General features: G+C 51.2%; 1 protein-coding gene and 1 long non-coding RNA gene across 4 annotated transcripts in view; one reads left to right on the top strand and one right to left on the bottom strand.

Annotated features, from left to right (window-relative positions):
• LOC310742534 overlaps window positions 1-22,938 on the bottom strand; it is a 353,556-nt gene that overhangs the window by 284,502 nt on the left and 46,116 nt on the right. The gene's annotated exons all lie outside the window — the stretch shown is intronic.
• The window catches only part of EXOC6B (exocyst complex component 6B), a 215,447-nt gene that overhangs the window by 179,216 nt on the left and 13,293 nt on the right, over window positions 1-22,938 (top strand). Inside the window, exon 21 of one of the 3 annotated variants that reach the window (XR_014538429.1) lies at window positions 6,483-6,743. The exons of the other annotated variants lie outside the window; for them this stretch is intronic. The gene's annotated coding sequence lies outside the window, so the exon portion shown is untranslated. Of the gene's footprint in view, window positions 1-6,482; window positions 6,744-22,938 lie in introns of those variants that run through there. 3 annotated transcript variants of the gene reach the window in all.

The raw sequence follows: 22,938 nt of genomic DNA, 5'->3' as shown, positions 1-22,938 counted from the left end.
GGTTCCAGAGAGAGCCATGCGCTACCACGTTGTGTGTGATCCTTACAGGGACCGGGCAGAGCTCTTTGCTGCTGGTGGCACAGCCTTGGCAGCCGGCAGAGCTGCATCCTGTACCAGTTGGCTTTATGACAGACAACCAGTGATTAGAGAAATGCAGCGCAAGGTCAGGCTTGTATAGGCGGAAGCTCTAAAGGCGAAGTGACGGGATACTGTCCTCAAGGGTTCAGAACAGGTTCCTCTGTATCTCTGCCCAATGTGATCGTTGCAGCAGCCCGGTGAGCTAAAATAGGTTCAGCAAAATAAGCTCCCCACCAAAGACACCTATTATAGAATCACAGAATGGCAGAGTTGGAAGAGGTCATGGGAGTCACCCAGGAGTCCATCCAAGCTCTGCTTAAAAACCTCCAAGGAAGGAGAGTCCACCAGCTTCCAAGGGACTCCATTCCCCCTAGCGAAAGTATCATGTCTGAACCTGTGTCCTGCGTGTCTAGAGGTTGGATGGCTATCTGTCATGGATGCTTTCATTGAGATTCCTGCATTGTGGGGGGTTGGACTAGATGACCCTGGGGGTCTCTTCAAACTCTTAAGATTCTCTGATTAGAGACACAGAATTCTGCCCACTGTGCTGTCTTGGCCATTGTACTGAATCCAGGGAGTGTCCCCTTAAATCCACTATCCCTGTGGAATTGAGCAAGTCTGTAAGTGGAGCAGGGTGCATTGGAATTAATTTTTCTTGGTCTAGGTGTAATCCTGAACTTGCCTCTATAACGTTCGGATCCCTGATTAATAGAGAGAAGCCCCTTTGAGTTGTTTTCTGGCCTGTATAGGGTACCTTTCAGCTAGTGGCACATCTTCCTGCCTCACCCACTGGCAACAGCAATGTTCTTTTGACTGCCAGGGACCTTAGAGTGAAGCAGAGCAGTAAGGTAAAGGTAAAGGGACCCCTGACCATTAGGTCCAGTCGTGACCGACTCTGGGGTTGCGGCGCTCATCTCGCTTTACTGGCTAAGGGAGCCGGCGTACAGCTTCTGGGTCATGTGGCCAGCATGACTAAGCCACTTCTGGCGAACCAGAGCAGCGCACGGAAACGCCATTTACCTTCCCGCTGGAGCGGTACCTATTTATCTACTTACACTTTGACGTGCTTTTGAATTGCTAGGTTGGCAGGAGCAGGGACTGAGCAACGGGAGCTCACCCCGTCACGGGGATTTGAACCGCTGACCTTCTGATCAGCAAGTCCTAGGCTCTGTGGTTTAACCCACAGCGCCACCTGCGTCCCTTTTTGAAGCAGAACAGTAGGAATCTCAAATAGCTATGACTTCTGGCCGGCCACAGGCTCAAAAGCAGCAGCAGCAATGCACCCCATATCTCTGAGACCACCTGAAACAACAGACGTCTGATTCTCTCCAGGGAACGAACTTCTTCCCAAGTTTAAATTTGCCCTTCTCTCAGTATGTGGGTTCATCTCACCCCAGGACCCCAGTCTTGGGGCCATGGTGCTACTTGCATCGCTCCCAAATCCAACGGCCTCCCTCTGAGCCGCAGCTAATCAGGCCCTTTGCTAAGACCCTGACCGGTTGAGTTGCTGGTGCAGCTCCAGCTGGGGAACGCCCTTTCCTCCGGGGACACGCCTTGCCCCAGGGGGGACTATCAGAGCAGGAGAAGAGAGCAAGTGGAGCTTGGCTAACAGGGGCTGTCATCCCATTAGCACCGGGACGGGGCGGGGGGTGGGGTGGGGTGGGGAGGAGTGGCTGGCGCATTAGTGCGCAAGGCTGCCACCGAGTGCGGAGCCCTGTCTGTTTAGATTACAGGGAGGGGCGAGCCGCGGAGGACCAGGAAATTGCTGCTTGCAAGGTGGAGAAAGTTGATGAGCTGAGCGCTGCCGCCGCCGATAACCGAGGCGGCCGGAGGAAGGGTGAACTCTGGGCGACCCGCTGCTATGCTGGCTGACCCTGCCGCACTTAACAGCCAGAAACAAACCAGGTGGATTCACTTTCTTCAGCTGCTGATAAGGGAGCAGGGGCAACACCACACCCTGACCTGCACCTGACCCCCCTCCTTTCCTGCTCTCCCTGAACTCGGCTGCGGCTGGCGATAAAACAGAAAGAAAAGGCCCTGATAACAGGACCGCAGACTTCGCTGGGCGGCTGTATCTCGCTCCGTGTGTGCATAAGGGTGCAGCGGGGAGGGGGCCCAAAGAGGAGAGCCCCTGCGCAGAGCGCCCAGGCCACAAGCTCCCCCTTTGTCAGCCTGGAGGAAAGCCGTCTCGGCCTTGAACCCCAGAGCGGGCGGAAAAGCGAGTCGCTCTGGGCTGCCAGGAGAGGCAGCGGGATGTGGAACCAGAACCTGAATTTCACCTTCCTGCCATGGAATCCCAACCTGAAGCCTGTGGGTGGGGTCGTGCAAGGGCCAGGCCAAAGGAATGGCATGCATGCCTCCCATGGGCAATTCCTTGTTTCTGGGTTGTTGTTCAATGGACTTGCTTCTGTCTGAGGCTTGCTTCTGCCTGTGTCAAGAAAGCTGAATCAAGTATTGGTGGTTGGGTCAGTCATTTGGGGGACAATGGGATTCCCTCTCCCAGAGGACACCTCTCTCCTCCCAACACCTCCTGGAACACAGCCTGGCCCTCCTTTGCTGGGGTCATAGATTTAGAGAGTTGTAGAGCTGGAAGGGACCCAAGGGTCATCTAGTCCAACCCCCTGCAATGCAGGATCCCAACTAAAGCATCCCTGACAGATGGCCACCCAACCTCTGCTTAAAAACCTCCAAGGGACGGATGGCCACCGGGATTAAATTTACGGCATGTAATGCCTTAAGAGAGAATATTATGAAAATGATGTATAGGTGGTACATGACCCCAGTCATGCTTGCAAAAATCTACCATTTGCCCGAGAATAAATGTTGGAAATGTAATGAAATTGAAGGTACATTCATTCACCTTTGGTGGACATGTCCGAAGATTAAGGCTTTCTGGGAAATGATTTATAATGAAATGAAAAAGGTGCTTAAATGCACATTTGTGAAGAAACCAGAGGCCTTTCTCCTAGGCATGGTTGGCCAATTGGTGTCAAAGAAGGACAGAACTTTCTTTATGTATGCTACAGCAGCAGCAAGAATACTTATTGCGAAGCATTGGAAGACGCAAGATCTACCCACCTTGGAAGAATGGCAGATGCAAGTAATTGACTATATGGAAATGGCTGAGATAACTGGCAGAATCCGAGACCAGGGAGAAGAGTTGGTGGAAGAAGACTGGAGGAAATTTAAAATTTATTTACAGAAGTACTGTAAAATGTATGAATGTGGATGATATTGAAATTAAAAGAAGAAGTTCTAGTAACAAGAGATAAAAATTGGAAATTATAAATTTGGGAGGTAAACATTTAAGGACAAAGCAGTACGATATGAATTTGCTGAGCTAATTGTTAAAGAGGGATACAAAAAAGGGAGGTGTGAGGAAGTCAGGAAAATAAGTTAACTAAAGATGAATAATTAGAAAAGAGTGATTTGTGTTTGTTTTAGGTTATTTATGTTATTCGTGGTGTTTTTGATTGTCTTTTTCTTTTTTGTGAAAGATTGTATTGTTGTTTATTATTTTTCTGTGTGTTTTATGTATTTTTCTATTGTTAAACTTAATAAAATATTATTATATAAAAAAAAACCTCCAAGGGAAGAGAGTCCACCAACTTCCTGAGGGGTCCCTTCTGCTGTCAGTGGTGTCTTAGCCAGGCAAGCTAGGAATGCCATTTCTGCTTGTTTTGGTTCCTGAGCCGCCTAGCTTGGATTCCTGCCACGTGCTTGAGATGTAGGGCTGCCCTTGAAGGATTCTTGGAACCTTGGTCTCAGGCAGAATTCCATGTTCCGCCCAAGAAGGCAGGGCCACAGCGAGAGCGTCTTCCTCTCAGCCAACTTTCTCTGGTCCTGGGACCAGAGGAAGGTCTCTGAGGTTATCCTTCTGCGTAATGCCCTATCCCAGCCGAGCCCCATCCTGGCACCCTCCAGATGTTTTGGGCGACAATTCCTGCCAGCCCCACCCAGTTGTTGCCTGAAACATCTGGAGGGCACCAGGTTGTCCTGGGTTCCCCAATACTGAGCAGGCCAGGTGTAGCATAAGGAAAGTCCCCTCGTTTCTCCCTGTCCCTAGAAATCAGCAGCTGCAGCATTATTTATGACTTACTGCGTTTCAATCCCACCTTTTTCTCCCAGAGCTCCATGTGGGTCTCCTCCAGCTCCTCATCTGATTCCCACAACAACCCTGTGAGGGAGCTTAGGCTGAGACGCAGTGACAGGTCCAAGGTCACCCCCATGAGCTTCACGGCCGCGTGGGGATTTGAATCAGTCTGACCCTAGTCCGTTCCTTCTCAGAAGAGAAAGGTCCTTGTGGGTGGGTGTTGAGGCTGAGTCGTTCTCCATGGTGCCCAGAGAGAGCTGCCAGGCAACCTCACGGCATGAAAGCATTTTCAGATGTGTGTCCTGCTTCTTGTCTTCTATCCCCCAAGTGGTTTACAACATTAACACCACAGAGGGGCTCCAGCTCTCTTACCTGGAGCCTCCAAAAGCTGGGGGCCTTCAAAGCATGGACTCCTCATCTGGAAGGACTTCTCCTTCCGGTTGAAGGCCCTGCTGAGTCCCTGCTCTCTTCCCGAGACCTTATCTCATCCAGGCTGCAGCTACATCTTTATGTCTTGATAGCTCTTGAACATGGGTAGGCAAACTTAGGCCCAGGGGCCGGATCCAGCCCAATTGCCTTCTAAATCTGGCCCGTGGACGGTCCAGGAATTTACATGAGTAGAATGTGTCCTTTTATTTAAAATGCATCTCTGGGTTATTTGTGGGGCATAGGAGTTTGTTCATTTTTTCCCTTCAAAATATGGTCCGGCCCCCCACGAGATCTGAGGGACAGTGGACCGGTCCCCTGCTGAAAAAGTTTGCCAACCCCTATCTTGAAGCTAAAGTTGTGGGGAGATAGAGGAAGTTTCCTGTCATGTGTTGAGAGGTCACCCCCCCCCCCCCGACATAGGAGCTGCTCAGACAGGATCCTAAGACCATAACATGAGAAGAGCCCGGCTGGATCTGGCCAGTGGTCCATCCAGCATCCTCTTCTCACAGTGGCCAAACAGATGCCCATTATGGGATGCCTGCCAGCAGGATCTGAGCACAAGGGTCCTCTCCCCGTCTGTGGTTTCCAGCATGTGGTCTTCAGAAACATTGCTGTCTCCGAATGTGGAGGCAGAGCAGAGCCATCCTGGCCAGTGGCCTTGGAGAATCCTCTCCTCCTCTGTGTATTTGTCTCCTCATCTTTTAGAGCCATCCAAGGTGGTGGCCATCCCAGCCTCCTGGTGGGAGGGAGTTCTGTAGTTCAATGATTTCCTGAGTCTCCCAACGTTCAGCTTCATTGGATGTCCATGATTCCAGAGGAGCTTTTGCTGGGGGCCATTTAGCTCCTCTCCTGGGAAGCCCGCCCTCAGGAATGGGAAGCTCCGTTTCTTGAGGTTTCCCCAGCAGCTTTCGCAGAAGCTCTGTCAGTGGAGCAAGAGGCTTCTCTGGTCAGAGGGGCTGCCCTTGTTGGCCTGACGCTCTTCTCCCCGTCTGTCTTGCAAAGTCTCCACGTTTGCCCTCGATAAGCTGAAAGTGGGTCAGGCTATTGATTTGCTGCTGCTGTTATTGCTGTAAATTGATCTTCACTTTGTGTTCCTTTTCAGAACAAGTTTATTCGAGGCCATTAAAGCTCCTCTCTCTCTTCTTCCCCACCCCAGCCATTGCCTTTCCACTCTGGGCTCTGTTTCTGTCTCGCTTTTCAGATTCTTGCTCTTTGTCTCTCCCTTTGGGTCCCTTCCTTGTACTCCCAATGCCTGCTCCTGCCATGAGGGTCTTTCCTATGCCTGGAAGAGCCATAGCCCCCCACCCCCCAGGTCCTCCCACCAGGTCTCATTCTAGCTGGACCTCCAGTGGATTCAAACGGCAAGAAAGGAGATCCCAGCTAAAGGTTAGGAAGAGCTTTCTGACAGTAAGAGCTGTCCAGCAGTGGAAGGGACTCCTTTGAGAGTGGTGGGTTCCCCTTCCTTGGAGGTTTCTAAACAGAGGTTGGATAGCCATCGGTCAGGGATCCGTTCGCTTTGATAGCCGCATTGCAGGGCATTGGGCAAGGTGACCCCTGGAGTCCCAACTCCGCAATGCCGGTTCTGGGATTCTAAGTTGGCCTTCCAATGGGGCATGCCCAGCGCGGATATTGGACAGATAAGGAAAAGAGTACAATTAAACCTCCAGATCTTTGAAAACATGGGATAGATGCTGAGCCAGGAGAGTCATTTCTTCTTGTTCTCCTGTCTTCATAAGCTCATCGGGTTGAGTTGAATAAGTCTAAAGCTTTGCGGATGAGATGAGCTTTTGGAAGGTAAAGGTAAAGGGATCCCTGACCATTAGGTCCAGTCATGGCCGACTCTGGGGTTGCGGCACTCATCTCGCTTTACTGGCCGAGGGAGCCGGTGTATAGCTTCTGGGTTATGTGGCCAGCATGACTAAGCCGCTTTTGGCGAACCAGAGCAGCGCATGGAAACACCGTTTACCTTCCCGCCGGAGCGGTACCTATTTATCTACTTGCACTTTGACGTGCTTTCGAACTGCTAGGTTGGCAAGAGCAGGGACCGAGCAACGGGAGCTCACTCCATTGCAGGGATTCGAACCGCCGACCTTCTGATCGGCAAGTCCTAGCCTCTGTGGTTTAACCCACAGCGCCACCCGCATCCCAAAGCGGTCCGCGTCTAAAGCTTTGCGGATGAGATGAGCTTTTGGAAGGTACTCTGGCTTAATTTAACCACTCAGCTCTTGCAGGCTAATTTTCTTTGTGCGGAGGGTTAGAAGGTGTTTTAAAAATGTTTAAAAGTTTTTAAAAATGTTTTTAATACTGTAACACAACCTGGGAACTGAGGATGCAGGGCAGGCAACCAACCAACCAGTCAGAAAGGTCAATGTGGGCAGCGCTGAGCATGAACCCAATGGTCCTGGCTCAATTTAAGGCAGTTTTGTGGGGTCTTTCTCTTAATAGCCAATAACATATAATAAACACTGTTTATGGAACAAAGTGAAAACTTTGGGACATGTGGCATGAAGCAGACATGAAGGCAACAGGTCAGAAGTGTCACCGAGGGAGGCAGGAGGGGGTGTGGTCTGTGGCCTGGCGTCCTGGCTGCAGGATCCGGGCTGTTTTCCTGGAGGATCCTGGCCCATTTGGAGGAGGCTGCTGCTGCTGCCTCTCTGCCCCACATGCCTCTGGGCTGCCTCTCTCCAGGAAATCTCCCACCCAGTTGTCTCTCAGCCTCGCGTGCAGATTCTTCTGGGCTCCAGAGTTCACCTCTGGGTTAATTGCCTTAGTTATCTGTTTGCCACGGCCCTATCAATGTGATAGGATCAATAAATATGATAGGGAGAAATGCTAAGACATCTTTAAGGTCGGGACAGCAGAGAAATTTGCTTGGTATATGAGACCGTTAAAATAAGATTAGTTTTCCATGCTTCGCTCTCCCAGTGCTCTGGGGGTGTTTGAACTTTTAGCTCCTCGCGCGCCGCTGGGGCAGGCAGTTGTGTGTTTGCAGGCTCCACAACAGGTTCAGAGAGTGGGTGAGGTTTGGCAGCAAAGCTGCAGAGTTGAGGAATAACTCTGGTTGGCATTGCAAGCTTTGGCTGCAACCAAAACTCAGATCTTTCAGGCTCGACAGCTATTGCAAGCATGGACAGTAAATGAGGCTGAGAGATTGGAGCAATCCTGCACCTGGAAAGCTGGAATTTTATACTGGAAGAAGCCAAACTCTGCCTACCTTGACTTGCTCATCTGTTTCCTTGCCTTATCTTTGCAGCCTAATGTGGCCTAGGAGGCCACCCAGGGAGCTTCTCTGCTGGATTTGAACCTGGCTCCCAACACACTGCACGGTTTAACTGCCCGGCTCCTGCTCATATTCCACGTTATGCGTGCTCCCAGTTGGGATGGGATTCTCTGCAAATATGAACGCTGAGCTTCTCTGCACAGACCTTTTTCAGATTCCCTTCTTGCTCCTTGGTCTCAGTTAGAAAAAAGTGTTGTTGCTTTTCAGCTCCACTAAAAATAAGAACAATTTTCGTATGTTATATGCATTAATATTCATATAATAGCATTTGCATCTGCCCTCCAGGTTTCCTATAGTAACTGGCACATAAACAGACACATGCAACACTGAGTTCGAATCCCCCCACAGCCAGTTGCCCACTCTCAGCCTGCCCTACCTGACAAGGCTGTTGTGAGGATAAAATGGCAGGGGGGAGCAGAGTTGCCACATTGGGCTTCTTGGGGGAAAAGGGGGGCAGAAATGCAATAAATAAAAAACCTAAGTGTAATTATATGTATAAAATTATGCTGCAAACATATAGTACTACCTAGGACTTGGCTCATGTATCTATTATGCTTATATTATATGTGAGGTTTTTGCATATAATTAGTCACAGGAGCGTCTCCAGCCTAATGGGTGCTTGATGCAAGAGACACTGTGTTGTGGGCAAAGCTTGATTGGGTCACCTCTGCCCAAAACTCAGAACACGTGTATAAATCTGTTTAAAACAGATCCGTCCTCTGTCCCTGCTCCCGAGTAAGGAAACATTAACACCCGCAGCAAGAATCATATGAAAAGAATCCAAAAAGTGACCCGAATATTTTTGGAAGGCCGTAGGATAATATTTTTAAATTTTATTAATTATTATTAATTCATGCAAACTAGGTACAGTTTACGTTATCACTGTCATCTGAAGAAAAGAATGTGAAAAGGTTAATTCTCAAAAAGGCACCTAATACAAAATAATTAAATACACTGTAGCATGACTTCAGAAGAAAAAAAATATTTTCACCCCCAGAAGCACACTCCATTGTCTCTGGAGACAGATGAATGTCAGCAATAGGCTGTCTTCTCTCTGCCCCTGGCAGAGCCCAGCCTCCTGCAGGGCAGTCTCAAGGGAATAAAGCTCATGGCAAACATCCCTGGAGGGAACTGCCTGGTGTGTCCAAATCAGAAACTTTTCACAGAGCCCAAGAAGAGCAGGGCGGCATGCAAGGTCCTTCTGATCAGTAGGTGAATTAGCAGAGATCCCATGGGACTACTCTCACGGAGCACTTTCTCAATCTTGCAAAGAGGTGGAGAAGGGCCGCGCATTTGCAAATAGCTCGCTTTGAAGTCTTGCAGCATTCGGCAACTTCCCCCGGGGCAAAATATCCTTAATGAATTTATTTTATGCATACCTGCCCTTCAGCAGGTTCCCAGGCTGGCTTACGAAAAGCTAATCCTTCCTTTGGCTAACCAGGGCAGCAGTTTTGAGCATGCTTCCCTGGAGAGGAAGCCGTCCGGCTTAACCTCTTCGGAGACGTGCAGGGAGTTGCACTGTGAGCCGTCTTCTGTTTGTGCTTTCACTTGCAAGTGGATGGTTTGCTTGTCCAATGTGGTGCAAAAGGGCCTGTTCTGGATGGGTTCCCTCACATTGTGGATATTGCAGGGCATCTAGGGAGAGCTAAGTGAAGATGAAGCCAGGTTGGGGGGTGAATGTTGCGAGGGAGGAGGGATGGTCCACCCAAGACAGAGACCCACCAAGTCTAGATGTGACCGTAGCAGCACGTCTGTGCTTTAGGTAAAGGTAAAGGGACCCCTGACCATTAGGTCCAGTCGTGGCCGATTCTGAGGTTGCGGTGCTCATCTCGCTTTACTGGCCGAGGGAGCCGGCGTACAGCTTCCGGGTCATGTGGCCAGCATGACTAAGCCGCTTCTGGCGAACCAGAGCAGCGCATGGAAACGGCGTTTACCTTCCTGCCAGAGTGGTACCTATTTATCTACTTGCACTTTGAGGTGCTTTTGAACTGCTAGGTTGGCAGGAGCAGGGACCGAGCAACGGGAGCTCACCCCGTCACGGGGATTCGAACTTCTGACCTTCTGATCGGCAAGCCCTAGGCTCTGTGGTTTAGACCACAGAAGTCAGTGGGGGATGCTGACCAAGAGTGGGCAACCCTTGTGAGTGTGGTGGCCAGGTCTTCTCCACAAGCTCATGGTGGGGAATGAACTTCTTTGCAACAACAACTTTTTTTGCATGTGAGATGCTGGAGCCCGACAGAAATTCTTTTATTAACCTGGGTGTGCTCACTTGGAGCTGCAGAAAAATGTCTATGGAAAATACAACTGGGAGTGGGGAGGGGAGAGAAGGAGAATCAAAACCCTTAATTCACATTAAGCCCTTCCATCCTCCGAAATGAACTGAACTCTGGGAACTTCAGTTCGGGCTGAGTTACAGTTTAAAGGCGATAAGGATCTAACCCGTCCGCGGTGGTTTATAGATTATGAAACCCTGTAGCCTTCCCTGGCGCTCATTCCACGCGAAGGGCAGGAGGAGGAGAAGGAATTGGCGTCTCTGGTTACTCCCCTTCTCCCGCTTCTCTCTCTTCGAGGCATCACTGTACAGTTTACAATTTAATTTTCTGCTTTTGTAATCTGTAGCCCTTGTGTATAGATCATCTAATGAAAAAGGCCTTTTCGGAATTAACGTGGTATTTGGCGGAGAGGGAGAGAACCCCATGTGTTTTCATTTCCTTACCGAAAAATTCCTAAGGAAAGCAACTCCGATTCAGGCTTGTTCAGCAGGCGGCTTGCGCACTCCGGCGCAGGTTCGTGTCCTCCTCGTTCACGTAGCCAGAGACCTTTTGAGGACACTCTGCGCGCCACCTCCCTATTTGGCGACAATCCCATCCTGATGCACTCGGTCCTACCTCGAAAAGCATGAGCAGACCCTCTGCAGGATGAAAGATCATCTAGGAGGAAACAGGGTGGCCCCAAGGGTTGATGTTGCCAGCCCTCATATTGTATTTGCAGACGTCTTTGCAATGCAGAGCTGGTCTTCCAATATTGCCTGGTGCCTGTAGATCAAGCAAGGGCAAACTCGGCCCTCCAGATGTTTCGGGACTACAGCTCCCATCATCCCTAGCTAACAGGACCAATGGTCATGGGTGATGGGAATTGTAGTCCCAAAAACATTTGGAGGGCTGAGTTTGCCCATGCCTGCTGTAGATCATGTCCTTGGGGATCCTGCCATCTTCCATTCTGTGGACATGATCAAGTCAGTGTAGACATCGCTGAGGCAGGAGCATGAACATGCTGGGAATGTGTGCTTGGGAGAGCACATCTTTGTTTGAGACTGTTTGCCGTGTGATGCCCAAAATCCTCCTGAAGGAAGGCATTGAAGCGTCGTTCCTGGTGGTTGTAAATTGCCCACAACTCACTTCCATAAAGCAGCGTACTCGGCACACAAGCCTGGTGGACCTTCATCTTGGTATTGGACATTAGCATCACCTTCTCCCAGACCCTTTTGGAGAGGAGAGGCATTGCTGTGTCTGCCCTGTCAATGTGCTTGTTCAGCTCAGCATCGATGGAGAGGTTGCTGGTTATGGTGGAACCCAATTAGACAAAACCGTCTACCATCTTGCCCAGTTTCTGTTTCTTACATCGGCTCACCAAGTGTGGTCTCACCCTCAAATTGTACAGGAGAATTGTGATGCTGCAGTCAGAAGCTCTGCTGTGTGTTTGCACCTACCATCATTTTAATTCACTTTACTTTCTATTCTTCAGGGAAGTGGGTGGGTGGGTGTCTCTCATGCCTCCATAAACTCTTTCCCCAAGTGTAAGGTGTGATTGGGTGCACAAGCCCATCTCACTCATCTGTCCTTTGTGGCTGACAGGCCTCATGTGCACAGGGATGAGATGAGCCATACATTTGGTGTACGCACCATGCTCCATGAGCCGGAGATGCTACATGGATTTGACTGTACTCCACTTGAGTGGAGCAAAATCATAGTTCATAATTAAGTTATGGAACTCGCTCCCACAGGGGGCCGTGACGGCCAGCAACCCAGATGGCTTTAGAAGAGGATTGGGCAAATTCATGGAGGGGCAGAGGGCGGTCAATGGCTACTAACCAGGGTGAGTCTGCTCTGCAGCAACGGCCAAGGGCACTGAAGGGGAGAAGGCTCTTGTGCTCAAATCTTGCTTGTGGATTTCCCAGAAGAGACACCTATTTGGCCCCTGTGAGAACAGGATGTTGGACTGGGTGGGCCCTTGGCCTGATCCAGCAGGCTCTTCTTATTGGTGGCCCAGCTGAGCTTTTGACTCATGATCCAAAGTTAGTGTGAAATAGGTAAAAGTAATCAGTTTTGTTCTTGATCATTGGACGTCCCCAAGATCCCTTGTCTGCTTGGCTCTAAAAGAGAGTTTGGGTTGTTGTTGCTGCCCAGAATTTGGTGTCATTCCTGAGTGGCTACCGTGTCTAGTTCATGCACCGCAGTCTCTGGGGCGGCCACTGAGAGTGCAGTCCTCTTGCCCCTGGAGGCACTGGGTGCCCGATACGGCGCAAGCAGAGCGCACCAGCTTTCCTAAAAAGGCATCGGATGCCGTGCAGGACAAATCTGTCTCCTTTGCCTGCCTGACGGTCTTTTCTCCAAAAAAATTCTGAGCAGGTTCACGAAGGGGTGAGAGCAATCCGGCTGAGTGGAAATTGTAGTATCATTGGTAGTTTGAAATGGAACCTTGCACATTGGTGCCTTCGGGGAAGTGTGCAAGTAATTCTATCCCTGATGGATAAGAGCGATTGCATAATAAGGATGGGTTGAGGCGAGTCTGCCTGGCCATCTCTGAGGCTGCAATACCAGGCAGGAACAGGATGCTGAGCTGCCCCCGTCCTCTCCTCCTGGGATTTTGACAGCTCGCAGACGGCAAACATTCCCTTTTCCACCCTCTGCCTCTTTCGCTGGCTCAGCCTGGCCAGTTCCACATGGCTGGCTTGGCCTTTGTGCAGCCAAATACCCCTGCGAGTTTCTGCTGGAAAAGCAAATATCTCTCTCCTGCGGTGTTTTTCAAAGAGTGTTAAGGGGTGTAAGAAGAACATGGCTGCTGGGTCAGATCAAAAGCCCATGCAGCCCAGGATCCTGTTCCCAAAGTGGTCAATCAAATAGGAAGCCTGCTTCAACTGAAATCTCAGCAATGGGTGTGATGGGCCATTCATACTGGAGATAGGACCTGGTCTTCCACTTTTGTTGGACGGCCCCACTGGGTGTTGTGAGAGAGGGAGGCAGAAGCTCCCTTTCAGGCACTTTTATCATGACTCCTCCTTACTTGCCATTTTCCCAAACGAAAACATCAGCAGGAAATGTTACAGCCTTTAATCTCAGGGGAGTTGCTTCAGCCTCTTGCTCCTTTTTGCTGCCCTTTTCTTGAGAGTAAGGTCCCATCCCTGAGTTTTCTGCATCTCAATCCCAGTCGATTGAATGCCTCCCATTTGGTGTCTGTCTTCTCTGGTGCTCTCACCTGACTTCTCGGACAGAGCTGAGTCTATCCCAGAGAAAAATTCTTACTCACATGGTTGTTTTTGGATTTTCCTTCTACCTTCAAGCAGATGGATGCTCTGTACTGATTTGGTCCTCAGTGCACAGCAGGATCTAAACCTTTGTTCAGACTTCTCCTGCACACAGAAAGTTGTATGTATGAGTCCGGACTGAACACTAAAACGTCTCTCTAAATAAGCAGTGCAATCTGAATATCCCAAATGGTGAGAACATTTACCTGCCTTCCAAAAATTCTGCCCCAGTGTTTTGTACCATTACTGATGGGAAGATGGGAAGACTCTCATGGCCACATTGATGTAAACAGGTTTTGGACGTATCAGCCTTACAAATGTGGGCATGAATGAGCAATCAAAGAACCTCAGCCAAGATGTGTTGCTCCATTTGCAGAATACATTATTAAGTTTTTGGTGTAGGACTACTAAGGGGATGGGATAAACGTGTCTTTAGCCCATAAAAGGGGACTTAGTTTAAGCGTACTGCCTGCATCCAGCACCAACATTGCACCAGTCGCTTTACCAGAGAGGCCCATTGGGTCTCATTTCTCCTGGCTGCAGTGCAGAGGGTGGGAAGGGGCCAGTTCTCCCCCCGATTCTCAAACTTCACATCACAGCTCCATGCCTTGAGTAGTAGAAGGCATCTTTGGCAAGGGCAGACTTTGGTCTTTCAGATTCCAGCGGCACCCTGTGTGAGGCCAAAATCTCCCCCCTCCGCCTTGACTTCCACTCCACTCAGTTCATTACATCATAGTTGCGGCACCCCCTTAGCTTGGCGCCCTGCGCAGCGGAACCGGTCGCTCTGCTCCAAATCCGCCTCTGTCTTTGGCAAGCTCTCCTTCGATTCTGTGCATCTACCCAGGAGTCGATCCCAGTTGCCCGTTTGACCTCCGAGCGTAAGGCTGACCCTGCTGTGCTTGAAAGGGGAGCCCTGAGTGCTCGGAGGGGTTCCACATCTGGTGCTCTTAACTTCAAAAACCCGGTCTTTGTCCAAGTGTAGAATCCTGTCCTCGGCGCTGATTTCCCAAGTGGTTGGGTGGAAATGAGGGGCTTGATAGGTGCAAGCTGGATCGGCACAGTTTGTTGTTTCCCCCATTTCCAAGTCCCTTCATCCCCATGATTAACGAGGCATTTCATTAGCTTTTAAGAGCTCTCATTGTTCCACCACGTTTGGCTCCCCTTCCTCTCCTCCAGCGGCTCACATTTTGTCTTGTTTCCCACTCACAATGACCTCAGCGCTGTTTGTTTTAAAAAGTTCGTGACCTCCGAAAAGGGTTTACACCGTCAGATGGCAGAAGAAATGTGCCAGGCTCTACAACCGCACACCCACGCCCGCCCTCTCCTGCCTGCAAGGTGGCGGCCGAGGAGCTGGCTCGGGGAGAGGAACAATAATAAATAGAAAGGTTTTCAAGGCTGTGAGTAAACCATGCGGCATGCACGTCTCTTCTGTGCAACACCTCTGCTCAGCTGCAGGAAACAGTCCTGGCACAGCTCGGTGGCAAACTCTTCTCCTCTGCAGTCTAGAGTTTGCCACAGTTCTCCAGCAGTACAGTCTCTGTATATTCCTTTCTCTCTCAAGGCAGAGGCTGCCGTTGTAGCTCCTCAAGTTCAGCAGACCCAGAATCCAGCTCACAGCTGCAGGAGCAAAGCAGGGCTTTATGAAGGTGTGGAGGAAACCACCAGGGCACCGGGAAACACGGAGAGGCAGCCCAAGACGGAGAGTGAGGGCGTTTGTGCACGTCTGTCCCTGTGCTCAGTAGTTTGCTGCACAGTTTGAACTTTAACAAACAAACACCTAACGGAACTTAGTTATGTTGCAAATGTTCATTTTGGACGAGCCTGTAAAATCCACAGAACTGCCTTGACAGCCTCTTCTCTCTTTCCCTCTCTCTGATGGTACTTCCTTTGCTCCTGTGGCAGGCCTCTCTTTGGGGATCTGCAAGCTGGAACGCGATTTTGTCTGCATTAGACACATATCTATAATATTCCATGCGGGTGTTTGTGCATCTGAAGGTCAACTGTCATATCATTCCCTGTTGGACACGCGAAGTTGTGAGGACCAAATTGCTTTTGGGTTGGTTTCCATGTTGTCTTAAGGGCTGCTTTATTTTCCTAAAAGAACTTCACTGTAAAACGCACTATTCCAAGGAACACAAAAGGAAACTTTTGTTTTTTTGTGTGTGTGTGTTTTTACATTTGCAGACTGCAGATATGTTGTTGATAATTGCTGATATTTCTCCATTACTTTTTGCAATACTTATCAAAGTGGTTTACAAAGGCAATGTTACAATACGTTGCGCACATCTAACTCCCAAACCCTGTAGTATTCCTAACTTCAAAGTTGTGTGTGTCTCTGGGCAAAACTGGATCTAATTCAGGCACACTGGTGGGTCCAGAGGGGTGATGCTTTCCTGCATTTTGCAGAGTTTCATAAGGGCTGCATGTGCGAAAATACCATTCCCCCCTCTGAAAGTCTGCTCATTTGTACCTAAACTGATTAGCTCACACAAATTTGTGCTGTGGGCCTGTGAGCAACCTTCGCCCAGTCTTTTAGGTGCAACAGATGCCCTTGCTGTGCTCTGCTGCCACCTTGGAGAACAGCCCAAACCAGGCACCTTCTCTAAGGTGTGGCAAACGTGTTTGTTGCATAGATGACTGAGGAGGCAGAGCTCCACCTTGGGATTCCCCCAACTTTCTTGGAGGAAGGGTGGAGGGCTGTCGCCAGGCAGACTACAACTGGTTCTCCTCTGAGCTTCCTGGAAAGCCAGGATGCTGCTGGCCTGTGTTCCCTTGAGTCATCTATCCATCCTGGCATTGTTTTTTGGTGGATTGTCATTGGGTTGGTTTGTAGGCCTTTTTTGTGCCACCACAATGTAATAACGGGGAAGGAGGAAGTGTCTGGAGTTTGGGAAGTTGAGCTACGTGCCCAGGGGTGTGGGAAAAACTGGGCTCATTGGCCACTAATGCCATTTTGCCTGGCTGAGATGGCTTTGGAGTTCAGCCTTGCCGATGCCACTCCTTTCAAATCCGACCTTAGAATCATAGAATCGTAAAGTTGGAAGGGACCTTCTTCCCATCATAGAATCATACAGTTGGAAGGGACCCTGAGGATCATCTAGTCCAACCTCCTGGAGTGCAGGAATATGGGGCTGTCCCTTACAGGAATCAAACCTGCAGCCTTGGCCTTAGCACCACGCTCTAACCAACGGAGCTATCCTTGTAATCTCCGCTTGGGTTGTAAATCTGTTTCATCCCAAGCAAACGAGACGGTGTGCACATAACATAAATCTGCTTGTTGGTCACCTGCAGTCGCCAGGCAGGAGGGTTTAATCGCAGGCAGCCACTGGAGTGAGTGTTTTGCCGCTTGGTCCAAGTGGGACACTTTGCCGCCTCTGCAGCCGCCTCTTCCTCCTCCTGCTCCTGCCGCCGAGAGTTCAGAACGGCGTTTCAGCAGCAACAGGGCCATCCAGGGGTCAGGGCGACACAGCCTCTTGCTTCAGTCCAGGTTCCTGCTTCGGTTTCAGATGTATCCTTAATCTGCAGCAAACAGCCATAAATCCTGTTATTCCTCTCGGTGCCAAAGGCGATGCTGTTGCTGCAACAAGCCTCGGCGGACGCAATATCTGGATTAAACGCTTTGCCGTTTGCTCTCCCGGCTCCAGCTGAAACTCACCCCGGTGCTGGAGGTGGAGCTGTCTCGCTCGCAGCCAAGCGTGGCCTGCGAGATTTGAGGCCTGATTAGGTTCAGCTCACGCCAATCCCTTCCAGTAGGCTTTGCAGTGGGGTCTGCGCTGTTTCAGCTTCAGGCAAGTGGAGGTGGAAGCCAGATTCTGATAGAACAATCTGCGCAGAGGGAGTGGGTTCTGAGGACCAGAAGTTTGTCGGACCAGAGGCCATCTTCCTGTCCACGGCCGCAGTGCTCTGCCTGGAGTGATCAGGCTGGCAGGAAGTGCCTTATTATTATTATTATTATTATTATTATTATTATTATTAATTAAATTTGTATTCCACCCTATACCTGCAGGTATAGTGGTTGTTGCAAGGTGGTTGCAACATAAAATCACAATATAAAACCATAAAATACAGAATGCAAAGAAAAACAACCCAATATTCTCTCTCACTCGCCCAACACTTTATAAGAGGCTCAGTGGGAGAGTGTCTGCCTTGGAAGCGGCAGATCCTGGGTTCAATCCCCAAAGACATCTCCAGGCAGGGCTGGGAGGGGGTCATGCCTGAAATCCTGGAGAGCTGCTGCCAGTCAGTGTGGGCAGCACTGAGCAAGACGAACCAGTTTCTGACTTGCTGTGCTCCTGTGTTCTTGTGACTGGCATGCAAGATGGCTGGTCCTGGGGGAAGGGCCAGCTTTGTTGCAGAAGCTAAAGAGACCATTTGCCTTTTCAGCTTGCTTCTTGACTTTTCCTTTTAGTGACATCAGAGCAAGGCAACTTTACATATTAATTCTGATTCCCAAGGGATGTCTCCAGGGTTGGCGGTGATGATAAAATGCTGCCGGATATTCCAGGTTTCGGAAACATTCCTGGGTGCTTTCAAGCATTTGCCTTCAGCATTTGCAAATGGAGATGCTCTCCTCTCCCTTTTCAGAAATCTGACAGCTCTGCAAGCGGCGCCCGTGTTTGGCCAGGGCTGCTGCTGGTGACAGGCCTTATTCACACCAGGCAGGGCTCCTCCTTGCCCTCTCCAGTTCACAGCTTGTTTGCATTGAGGCTGCCGACACGTCAGGCCAGACCCAGGGCTGCCTTTCCCCCTTGGCGTTCCCTTCCCACCCTGCTGCCCTCTGCCACTCACTTTGACACGCACTGACAGGTTACCTGAGGGCGGCTTCTTGGAGCCGGATGCTGGCGGCACAGGCGGCTGCTTTCGCTGCAGGCCAGGGACCGTAGGCCAGCACCTCTCCCAGTCCATGCCCAGGATCTTGTCTCTCTCTCTCTTTTTGCTGCCTTTTGATGTGCAACTTGAGGATGTCTCTGAAACATGCCGGCTGGAGCTGTTTGTGCAATGAAGTTTGTGCAATGAGGTCCACCCCTCCGTGTGCCAACGCTCATTGTTTCAGGCCTCTGTCTGGGCTTCTCGGCAGCTGCCGTGATTGCAAGCGTGGTGGCGTTGCTCAAGGATGGATCCCCAGCCTTTTATTTGGCGGGGGGGGGGGTGTCCTTTGCATCTCTTCCGTGAGTTGCACATGTGGAAGACAGTTGCTGGCAGGTCTGGTGGAATAATTAATACAGAACCTAAAAGTTATGGCTTGGAATCTCAGCCTCCCCTCACCCCCGGGAACTAGGAATGGATTCAAAAGGGATCCATGCTCGGTTAGTTTACATATTGAAAAGTATATAGAATGGGAAGCTACAGTTCACTTTTGCAGTTGTTGTTGTTGTTGTTTGGAAACAAATGGCTTTTGGTCATCGGCAGCCAAACTATGTAGGTAGCACCAGCTGACTGCCTTATTGGAACCCAGATCTCCCTGAATCTTGCATAAAATGGGGGCTCAGGGGTCTGGATTTCTCTTTCCTTTTTTTAATAACAGGGATGCAGAAGTTGGGGGGCAGATTTGGCCCTGCCGGCTGCTGTTGTATCCCCCATTCCCACCCCCTGCCCCTGTGCTTTTCTCCAAGGCCAAGTCCTAATCCAGAAGTGATCTTGGAGACGGGTGGGGTGAGGGAATCAGCAGCTGGCCCCTCTTTTGCTCTGAAACTGCCCCTTCCGCCCTCCGCTTCTGGTGTGAGCTGGGTTCCAGCGGCCAAGTGGGCTGCCCTCGTCCCTCTTACTAGGCCTGCTTGCCCTGGGCATGGCCTGGTTTGGCAGCCAGGGCGCCCCCTCCATCTCACTGTCTCCTGCGTTGTCAGCTCCTGCTCTGGGGTCCCCTCCCTCCGTGGCCAACTCTTGCTGCCACCCAACCCTGGGATGTGCCAGGGTGCCCCCCCCCCCGGCTTCCCTGGTGCACGTCACAGCGTTGTGCTTTGGGAATGGCGATGGGGACGAGTGAGTCTCCCCTCCCCCCCCCACTTTAAAGCTGGCGGAGTCGCTGGCTGCGTGGCGCTGGAGTGTTTAAGCAATGCTACGTGACTGCGCTGGGGAGCAGCGAACAAGTTCAAGGCAAGGTGAAGCTCTTCTGAGATAATCTGAAAGTTCACTGGGAGGTGACAGCAGCAGCGTCAGTCCCATACAGACGGGAGGGGGTGAGGGAGAGGTCACCTCTTCCTCTCCTGCCCCACCCTCGCCGGGTAAACAAAAGGAACCTGCAGTTCACGGAGAACTTGGCACGCGCCAAACGGGAGCCGGGAATAGTTGCCGACCACGCTGGGGTCCTTTGCCCGGAGCCAGTGCTTTTCCCAGTGGCCGGGTGGGGTGGGGAACCTGACAGATCCAGCGATTTTGGGGGGCCACCGTCTCATGCTTCTCAATTATGGCAACCACCCTGGTTTAAACAGCCGACCTGATGCTGCAGAGACAAGGGAGGAGCCGTGATTTTGATGGCAGATGAGATGACGCGGAGACGAATGGCAGAGGCCTCAGGGTTCGTTTCATGGAAACATCACACAGAGAGGGCATGAGAAGAGCCCTGCTGGATCAGGCCAGTGGCCCGTCTAGTCATTCAGCATCCTCTTCTCAAAGGGGCCGACCAGATGCCCCAAAGGGAAACCTGCAAGCAGGATTTGAGCACAAATCCTCCCCTCTTGTGGCTTCCAGCAACTGGGATTCAGAAGCATCGCTGCCCCATCCTGGCTAGGAGCCTTCCATGGGCCTCGCCTCCTCCATGAATTTGTTTGGTCCTGTTTTAAAGCCATCTAAGTTGGTGGCTATCCCTGCCTTCTGCAGGAACCACTTTCCTAGTTTCACTATTAGCTGCGTGAAGAAGGGATTTCTTTGGTCTGTCCTGAATCTTCCAACATTCAGGGGTAATAGGATGCTGTCCATCATCTCTTGGGTGTTTGCAGGCAGAGAGGTGATGCTCAACTGATCTGTGGCTTTGCAACAGAGTGAATTTGGGCAGGGAGCAGGCAAGGGAGAGGGAGGAACCCAAGAAAAAGCCATGGGTCAGTTCTGTGATCTATAGGGAGTGAGGCCATCCAGTCCCCTGAACCAGCGACAGGGGCATTCTGAAGGGAGACTTGCTCTCCTTCATCTCCCCATGTGGTTCTCCGTCTTGCCAGACCCTCCCCGCCCTTTGCTGACGCTGCCTGCCTCCCTCCCTCCGGAGCGGGCCCACTGCAGGGGGGAGCAGCTGAGCGGGGACCCTCCCCATGGAATGTGGCTGCCGGCTGTCAGCTGCAGGTGCTGAGCTGCAGAGGCTGGCGACAGAGCCAGAGAACTCCTTGGCTCCTGAAGTCTGGAGAGAAAAATGCAAAGTATGAGAGCCAGAGAGAAAGCCCCTCTCCAGGTAGTGCCCCCACACCTGGTCCTTAGGACCTTCCTTGGATTGCCGTTAGGGATAACACTTCTCACCCTTTGGTGCCATTGGCTAGAGCCTCTGCTCAGGGTCCGTCCCCCGCTCAGGCCAGGGTCAGGCCAGGCTTCCTGAACTGGTCAGGGGTTTAGGGCTCCAGGGGGTTAGGATGAGGGGCGGGGGGCCTCCTGTATTCCCCCACCCACCCAGCCCATCATCCCTTCTTGGCTGGCAGTGCCTCTCCAGCATCCTGGGCAGAAAAATACACCAAGCGTTGAAAGCATGTGACTTCCCTCTCTTGCAAAGGATCCTGGGAACTGTAGTTCCTTAAGGGTGCTGGGAATTGGAGCTCTGTGAGGGGAGAGGGGGAGCCAGGTTGGGCAATCACTGCCAGCACCTGTTCCCCGAGCGCAAGGATGGAACCCTTCTTCCCTTCCCCCTCTGCCACTGAGCTGTGGACCCTTCGTAAGCGCATAAGAAGAGCCTGCTGGATCCGGCCCATGGCCCACGGAGTCATTGTGCACCCATCTTGTGAACCGTCCTGAGATCTTCGGATGAAGGGCAGTGTATAAATCTGATAAATAAAAGCAAATTAAAACGTCCAGCATCTGTTCTCCCGGTGGCTGAGCAGTTGCCCCAGTGGGAAGCTCCAGAGCGGGACCTGAACACAAGAGCCGTTCTCCCCACCTGTGGTTTCCAGCCACTGGTAGTCGCAGAGCCCTGCAACTCTTTAGAGGGGCAACAGGCAACGGTGTGGCAAGTCCAAATCTCCACCCTGCAAGGACGGGAGCCGCGGAAGAAGGAGGCCGGCGTGTCTGGGAGCTGGACCAGCCTGCTCCGTAAGCCAGCAGAACAAAGGCGCTTGCGGGCCTCTCCTCCTTAAGAGCCGTTTCAACACCAAGGCCTGAAAACGAGAGTGGTCAGAAGAGACTCTCCGGTTGCCTTCTCACAATAACACTTTGGAGTTACTGGAAACAGAGCGCGATTCCTGGGAATAAATTTATGAGCATTTACAGATGGAAAAATGGCAGAGCTCGTCGGCAGCAAGTGCAGATGTGAAGGTTTCTGGACTCCATCCACTGGAACCCTAATTTAATAAAGACAGGAGCCTAAAAACAGGCAGAGGACATCCAAAAATAATCGAGATGATGGGGGGGAGAGGTACGGGTGTGAGTGGACGGAGGGTTTTGTGCTGTTAAACTCCGTCTCTCTCTCTCTCTCTCCAGCCCCCGACTTGAATCCTTCCAGGTTTCTCCTTGGAGCCTTTCGAGGATTGTCTGAGGATATAAACAGATGTCCTTGGCCACAATCCGGCCTCTTGAAAACCAGCAGGCAGTAATTCGGGGAGCTGTCATCTGACGCCTCAGCAGCTACCCTTCCTGGCTCACCAAGGACACGTGCCAGCCCCTCTCCCCTCTCTCACATAGATCTCCTGGCCATGGAACTTCTGAGTCACCCCTGGGGAGGCTGCAGAGGGGGCCAGCGAGCTCTTGGTTCAAACCTGGCCCCCCCTTCCATGTCCAGCCCCCTCTCAGCACAACGCAAGGGGGTGAGGTGCTGGCATCATAGGAGCCAACTCGTAGGGACCAAGGTCCGTTTGCCCCCCAATAAAATATTTGAGGGGGCTGACCCCCCAAATTGATGAGCATTGCTATTCAAATGGTGTACGTGTGCTGCGTCATGTGATCAGTTGTGTGGGGTGGGGCTTACTCCCCCCCATATTTTATTGAGGTTGGCAGCCTGGCTGGGATGAACTCTAGCAAGGGATGAACTCTACCAAGGTCAAGATGGCATGCTATGTTCACCATAGAATAGCCAAGGGGGGCGTTTCTGGAGTTTGGTCCACTGTTCCTCTATGCTCGCTGCATGGATCCATTTCCAGCCTCTGATGAGCATCCCTGTGTAATTCATGTGCTCCCAGGCATTTGCTTGTTTCATTCACACATTGCGTTTGCCTACCTAAAATGTGTGATGTGCAAACTGGCCTTGGGACTGACTTCGGATTAAGTGTACAACCAGTGGGTGGGGGTGGGGAGGCATTGCCAGAGTTTTAGGGTGTCCGTAGCTAGTCGGGTGCCCCTTCTCCTGGTTGTGGGAAGAGTGACAGCCTACAAGGCCCTAAGGGGGTCTCAGACGTGCAGCCGGAGCCA

The sequence above is a fragment of the Podarcis filfolensis genome (genome assembly GCF_964270895.1).
Source record: "Podarcis filfolensis genome assembly, chromosome: 9".
NCBI lineage: Eukaryota > Metazoa > Chordata > Lepidosauria > Squamata > Lacertidae > Podarcis > Podarcis filfolensis.
This window is presented reverse-complemented; position numbering and strand designations above follow the sequence as displayed.